Below are 7,609 nucleotides of genomic sequence, written 5' to 3' on the forward strand. Positions count from 1 at the left end.
TTTGGATATACTACATTTTGTTTCTTGATTCATCAGTTGGGTGGCCCTTTGGGTTATTTCTCCTTTATGGCTGTTATGAATAATGCTGCTATGAACATTTGTGTGCCCATTTTTGTTAACACACCTTCAAAACTTTCTCTTCAGTTTTGCTGGGTCAGATGGGAATTCTGTGTTTAACTTTTAAGAAACAGCAGTGGCTGCACAACTGTAAGCATCCTAGTGGGTGTGCAGTGGTGTGTCATTGTGGTTTTGACTTGCAGTTCCCTCATGGGAACGTTGCCGTTTAAGCACGGGTTCCCGAAAGGTGGGTTACTAGAGGAGGCAGAGCGTGAGAGAGAGCAGTGGTGCTGCCAACAGCTCGGTCTCCTGGGCTTACAGTGCCCCAGCTTTTGCTTTGGAACTGATGTGACCACTGATCTAAGTTTGGCTTAAATTGCCTTGATGTTCCAAGTCTATCATGACCTCTCCAAAGTTTATAGTTAGTAGCTCTGCAGTTTAAAGTGCTCATTTATCCAGTTCATTGAGACGCAGCATAGTGTAGAGGTTAAGCCCATAGCCTCTGGAGTGAGACTGTTCGGTTCAGATGCTGGCTCAGGTGGGGTGGCCTTGGACAAATCAGTGAACATCTCTGTTCCTCATTTCCATGCGTGTGAAGTGAAGTTGAGGTTGTTACTGTGACTGAAAGAGATGAGTATGCACAGAGCTTCAGATAGTGGCTGGCACATGATGAGTTCTCTGTGTTGGCTGTAATCATGATGATGGTGATGGTGGTGATGATGATTTAGCTAGATATCCATTTAGGGAAGGGGCAAGAATAGTTTTATGCTGGATCCAAGTTTGGGATTGAGGGTGGTAATTGTGTGTTTATAAAGTGGTGCTCGTTGATAGCATGCTCTGATTTCTGTAGTCCTGTTGTGATACTGGCGTCAGTGACACAGTACAAGTCATTGACTCTTGTGGCTCGTAGTCTGTATTCCACAAGTCATTCCACTGATTCATCAAATTGACATTTTGAGCACAGGTTTACTTTTGTTTGGACAGGGACTAGACTTACTTCCATAAAATGTTTTCTTTGGTTTATATAACAGTATAACCATATTATTGTTAAGATGTTGAAATTATGAAAGAATATATCGTTTATAATCCCATCACTTCAGAACACCCTATCCCAGCTTTTAGTGCATATCTTTCTTCCTTACATCTCTTTTAAAGCTTATTTTCAGCCGTCCTGTGAAACTTTTCTGATAGATCCTAACTTTTGACATTTCTCAAGACTAAACATTCAGATCCCATAAAAGATATAGCTGCAAAATTTATAGATGTGAATAGAGAAAGAACTCTCTCCTATCTAGACGTTTTATATACATACAAGCTTGAAAATGTGCCAAGGACTATTTTATAGCTTTATGATAAAACCTATTATTTTTCAATAGCAAGAAAAAGAATGCTTAGCTGTGCCAAAATGTGTACAAAGAGTCAAAATAATCAGCAGGGCATTTGGTTTCTAAGTTTTGGCCTTTATAGTTCCTTAAACATAAATTCTGCAAATATTTTACAGATAAGTAAGCTGGGATAGAAAGATTAAGTGACATTTCTGTTTTCAGTCAATGTTAGAAGGAAACACAGAAATCCACAGCCTCTCCTTATTAGACCAGAAGATAACACGTTCATATATTTAAGACATAAACCTGTAGAGGAGACATGAACGCGTAAGCTGGGCTGAGATGTATGATGATGCTATCAAATGAAATGAGGCAATTACTTTTCAGTTCTTAAAAGTTCTAATGTTATTTGGAATATGTCTTTCTCACCTTGTAAAAATGATACTTAGGAAGGTGGAGATGATGGAGAAGGCAGTCACAGAATGGTAGGGAGGATTTTAGTTGTTTAGAAAGATAAACACAAAATGAGTCCACAAAGAGGGCATTAATGAGGTAGATTTGGGGAGAATGGCAAGGATCTATGGTATAGAAAGCTGTTGTAACTGTCAGTCCAATATAAGAATAAGAATACCCATATTCTTGTAGGAATACTATGTAAGAATGTAAAATCTTCCCTTTGCTCAAAACCCAAAACAAAACTGTATAAGGAATGTCAAGTATTAATTCAAAGGAGCCAAATATCATTCTTTCTTTATTCTTGTAGTGACTTGTGAAGTCTTGAAGACAGGCCAGATCTAAAGACTTTTTTGAGATCTAAAGAAAGGGAAACCTTTATTTTCTCTTATTTGAAATTTGGTTTGTTTTTTATAAAAGTTCCGGTGGACAGAGGGCAAAGAGGAATGGGGGAAAAAAAAAGCGGTCTTAACAAACAGCCTTTATAAAACTTACACTGTCGGGCAGTGTTGGCACATTAGCCCATTTTTCTGACCTTTCGCTCCTGCCTGTTTTTGTCCCTGCTTGGCGAGACGTATCCTAAAAACTTAGAGTTTCACTGTGGAGATCTGTTTGTTCGGCACCTACTCGGCAAGGCACCTCTGAAGTCTGTTCGTGCACCTTATTAGGTTAGAAAGAACCCTTGCATTAGCTTCTCTGGCCCGCCAAGGACATAGCTAGTTTAATAAACGTATATGAGGAAAAATAGAAGAAGATAAAGCAGATTTTCAGGAACTACTTAAGAGTTTCCTAAGCTCTGAAGTTAGGCAGACTTGAGTTTGACGCCCAGCAACTTTGTTGGGGAGATTTGCTACCTCTCAAGGTGACCATGGGGGCATGTGTCTCACCAGGCTGCCCTGAGGATTAAATGAGAAAGAGATGTAAGAAACCTAACCGTGGTGCTATGAGGAATGTGTGCAGTCCTTTGCTTGCATGGGGTGTGAAACAGTCATCAAGTCGCATCAGCCACATTGTAGGCTGTGCTGAGCTGAGGAGCAGGTGTCTCAGCCTTTAGTGTGCAGACCCACCAATAAAACCTGTTCAACTGAAGACTCTTGTTCTGTCCTCAGAGGCTGATTCAGCAGGTCAGGGTTAGAACACAGGAATCTGCATTTGTAACAGGCCCTAGAGATGATTCCTACGAAAGCGGGATCACACTTCATAAGACATACTTCGGAGGCTGAGGGTAGAAGCCGTTTGACCTTGAAACTTTAATAGCCTGGGTGGGTGAGTTTTCATGGCTCATCTCTTAACAGTAAAAGATAGGGATCTAAGCACTGATCATAAAATTCTAATTGAGGAAAATCATTCAAGAATAGCAGTGTAAGATTAGGTAAGTATGTATGTGCTAATTTGTAGAAATAAGTGCATCACTTTTTAGAAGCACTTTACCAGAAATAAATAAATAAAAATAGAAATAAATAAAGATAGAAAAAGGAACTCCATTAAATAGAGCCTATCAACCTTTAAAGTTAGTAAACTTTGAGCTTCTTTACCAAGGGAAATGAATACCTAGAGACCAGGACCTAACATGAAAAGAATTCTTCATCTTCTCTCCTGTAATTCAATCTGGGAGCCATTAATGAGAGTGCTCTGGTTAATCTTAATTGTCATGATGATATGAGGAGATGTGATATATAAGGTATTCAAACCACGTGGGGTAGATTATTAAGAATCATTGTTAAGTAAGAGGATGGAATGAAACTCGAATGAAACAAGTCAGGCGTCGGGTCTTGGTATTTCCTGCTGTTAGTGCTAGAATATTTTACTTTTTATGTTAAAAATGCAACATACCTAATTTTCCCTCTGATATTTATACAGTATAATATATATGTGCATACGTATCCACATCAGGCACATGCACATACATAGAGCCATATTTGATGCCCAAAAAGGAAGAGGCCCCAAGGGCTCTTTAGTGTGCAATTAATATTTTGGTCTGAAAATCAGCAGATTGTTTCAGTATGGTTATGTGTTATGACATCATATTCCAGTAAAGTTATAATGAGCAGAAATTTTGTTTGTGTCTGTGGCAAGCCGAAATGAGTTTTGTAATTGTCAGCAGGCCTTAGTGATTATAGTGGCGCCCACTCCCTCCACCATGGGTAAAGGTCTGTTAGCATTCCAGTTGTGGACCTCTATTTTCAGAAGTGTATAATTAATTGTAAACATTTGCTCTGTGGGGAAAGCTTGCCATGTAGGAGCTCAGTTCAGAAGTAAATTTCTGATTTCAGGTTGTCTCTTTGGAAGTTTTATAGTGAAACCAGTTAAAAGTAGGCATAAAATTCTGTGGAGGGCTTCCCTGGTGGCGCAGTGGTTGAGTGTCCGCCTGCCGATGCAGGGGACGCGCGTTTGTGCCCCGGAATGGGAGGATCCCACATGCCGCGGGGCGGCTGGTCCCATGAGCCATGGCCGCTGAGCCTGCGTGTCCGGAGCCTGTGCTCCGCAACGGGAGAGGCCACAACAGTGAGAGGCCCGCGCACTCCAAGAAAAAAAAAAAAAAAAAAAAAAAAAAAAAATTCTGTGGAGGTGGGAAAACTGAATTTTGTGGGAAACAAAAGTAACCTGCATTGATGATATTAGTCTGTCAAAATTTCTGCATTAAAGGGATCTAAAATAAAATAGGTAATAGGAAATTGTGTACTTCAGTGCATCACTAGCTACTGCAGTCAAAGAGCAAAAAAGATTGTGGTTTTAATGCTTTTTAGTCTCTGCATGTTAAAAATATCTTTTACTATGTGATTTTTTTTCTTCCTTTAACTTTTTATATTTGCCAATTAAAAATGAGAACGTATGACATACAGTAAAAACACGTTTAAAGTATTTTATCTTAATAGAAAACTGTGGGCCAAGAAAATTGACTTTAAAAATTTAAAACAGTGACTTTTTCTTTTTTTTCATACTCACTCTGGATTTCTCCACAACATTTGACATTGTTGATTATCCCTTCCCCTGACATTGTGTTATAATTTCTTTTCTAACTCTGACCCTCTTTCATCTCCTTCGCTGCTGTCTATTATTTCCCCTGCCTTTTGATCCGGGGCATTAGTCAGATCCCAGCCTTAGGCTGTCTTTTTTGGTTCTTTTACACTTACCCTTTCCAGGTGCTTATCCCCTCAACATGGTTTCAGTTATTCCCTCCCAAATCTGCATCTTCAGTACCGATGTACATTTCTAGTCCTTCACCTTCAGTAAACCTTCACTGATTAGTCCCATCTGCCTGTGAATTCTTATAGAGTGGGCTCTATGCAGTTTATCTCAGGTTGAATATAGAGCTCTGCCACTTGGATGTCCAATAATCATTTATAACTTTAGTAAGACCTCGATTGGCTTCTCTTTGCTTGAAAAGAGACACTTTGTAGCACAGGAGTGATTTTTAACTTAATTTTTTAGTGTTGCAGTTATACACCCAGCATTCCATCAAAATCGAATCTGTTAGTTTTGCTAACTTGCCCAGTCCAGCGGTCACAGTTCTCAGTCAGCATTTCACTGGACGTGTGAGCAGCATTTGACACGACTGACTCCTCCCTCCTGCTAGATATACTTCTCCCATTTGGCTTTCAGGAAGGGCACTCTGCTTGCTTGCTTTTCCTCCTGTCAGTCACGCCCTCCCGCAGAGTTCTCACTGTCTTGTGGCTTTAAATTTCACCTACCTATTGATGATACCCAAATTCTATCTCCACCTCTTTCCTGGAGTCCAGACTTATGAATCTGACTGTCTTCTTTGACATCTTCATTTGGATGTCTAACAGACTGAATAATTTAACGTCTCCACCCCGGAGCTGTTGATCCCAACAAACCCATTCCTTTTGCAGTCTTCACCAACTCAACGCACAGGTGCTCCACCGTCTAGTTACTCACGTCAGAAACCCTGGGGTCTTCCTCGACGCCTCTCTCATATTCCATGGCTAGTCATTGGGTAAACCCATCTTCTCCACTTTTGAAATTCATCCAGAATCCAAGTACTTCTCATTACTTCCAAAGCGGCTACCCTAGTTCAGGTCTGTATTATCGCAGTAGCCTCTTAACAGATCTCCTTGCTCCTGTCATCATTCCCCTACAGTCTGTTTTCAACATAATAGTCAGATGATCCTTCCAATCAATGGAAGTCAGATTATGTTGCTTCTCTCTTTAAAATCTGGCCATTTTGGGCTTCCCTGGTGGCGCAGTGGTTGAGAGTCCGCCTGCCGCTGCAGGGGACGCGGGTTCGTGCCCTGGTCCGGGAAGAGCTCACATGCCGCGGAGCGGCTGGGCCCGTGAGCCGTGGCCGCTGAGCCTGCGCGTGCGGAGCCTGTGCTCCGCAACGGGAGAGGCCACAGCAGTGAGAGGCCCGCGTACCACACACACACCCACACACACAAACATGGCCATTTCACTCCAGGTAAAAGTCAGATCCTTACAGTGATTTCTAAGGAAGGCCCTGTGGAATCTGGCCACCTCTTCCCATCTCTTAGCTTTCCTTCCTTTACTCCCTTGAAGCTAACCAGGTGGGAATCCTCTGAATTACTTGAACACGTATCTGTCTGGTTTCCTTCCTCATTTATTCCAGGCCTTTACACAATTGTCGTCTTCTCAGTGAGACACTCACTGGCCACTCTATCTAACCCCCACCTCCCTGTCCCACCCCACCTGACATTTCTGAACCTTTCCTTCTTTTTCTGTTCAACATGTAGTTCTAACATACTAGATATTCTGCATATTTATCTCATTTATTGTCTGTCTTCTCCACTCTAATGTGTGTTTTTGTTCACTGTGATATTCCCCCATCATAAGAAGGCGCTCCATAAATAATTGTTAAATTAATGGATTTTATTGCATATCCTCTTAATTTCTTCTAAGTTTGTTCTTTCTTCTTACAGCCCCCTTTATCCCCTCATGTCTGCATCATTGCAGCTTTCTGGTCACGCATCCTTACCTCAGTCTCATTAAACACAAACCTGCTAAAAATTTTCATCTTAGATACATTTTATTGTGATTCTTTCTGCTTAAGAATTGGCTTAAACTCTCCATTCTTTCTTATGTTGAATCTGATCTCCTTATTACTTTGCAAAGTACTTATTACTTTGCAGTAGTAGCTCCATCCTATTACTGTTCTCCCCATGTCTAATCATAATTATCTTCTGCTAAAAGCACAGTAATCTGCGTGTTGTCACCTAAGTGGTCTTGCTTGTCTCTCACCTCTGTGGCAGGTCCCAGTCCTTCAGCACCAGACCATTTGGCTCACTTCTGTCAAAATGTGACTGAAAACTTCTTGCCAGGAAGACTTCTGTGATATAATTAAACAATTTTTACAATATTTATGTTTAATGTTGTTTTCTAAAATATGTTTTTCATGGAGATCAGCATACATTCTTTATTATCGATAGATACATTGACTCACATTTTATCTTTTCTAAATACATTCGTGAGGTTAAAACTTTATTGGGGGGACTTCCCTGGTGGCGCAGTGGTTAAGACTCTGAGCTCCCAATGCAGGGGGCCCGGGTTCGATCCCTGGTCAGGGAACTAGATCCCACATGCATGCCTCAGCTAAGGAGCCTGCCAGCCACAACTGAGGAGCCCGCCTGCCGCAACTAAGACCCTGAGCAACCAAATAAGTAAATAAACGAACAAAAAAAAATTTATTGGGGTTAATAAGAGGGTATAGTGCATTATATGGTTGGTGTCATTTTAAAGAAAATAAATCTTAACTAATGATTATAGAGTGATTTTTTTTTTTTTTTTTTTTTTTTTTG

General features: G+C 40.7%; 1 protein-coding gene across 1 annotated transcript in view; it reads left to right on the top strand.

Annotated features, from left to right (window-relative positions):
- The window catches only part of STAU2 (staufen double-stranded RNA binding protein 2), a 300,448-nt gene that overhangs the window by 73,503 nt on the left and 219,336 nt on the right, over window positions 1-7,609 (top strand). The window lies entirely within an intron of this gene.

Source organism: Lipotes vexillifer, unplaced genomic scaffold (assembly GCF_000442215.2).
Source record: "Lipotes vexillifer unplaced genomic scaffold, Lipotes_vexillifer_v1.1 scaffold35, whole genome shotgun sequence".
Lineage (NCBI taxonomy): Eukaryota > Metazoa > Chordata > Mammalia > Artiodactyla > Lipotidae > Lipotes > Lipotes vexillifer.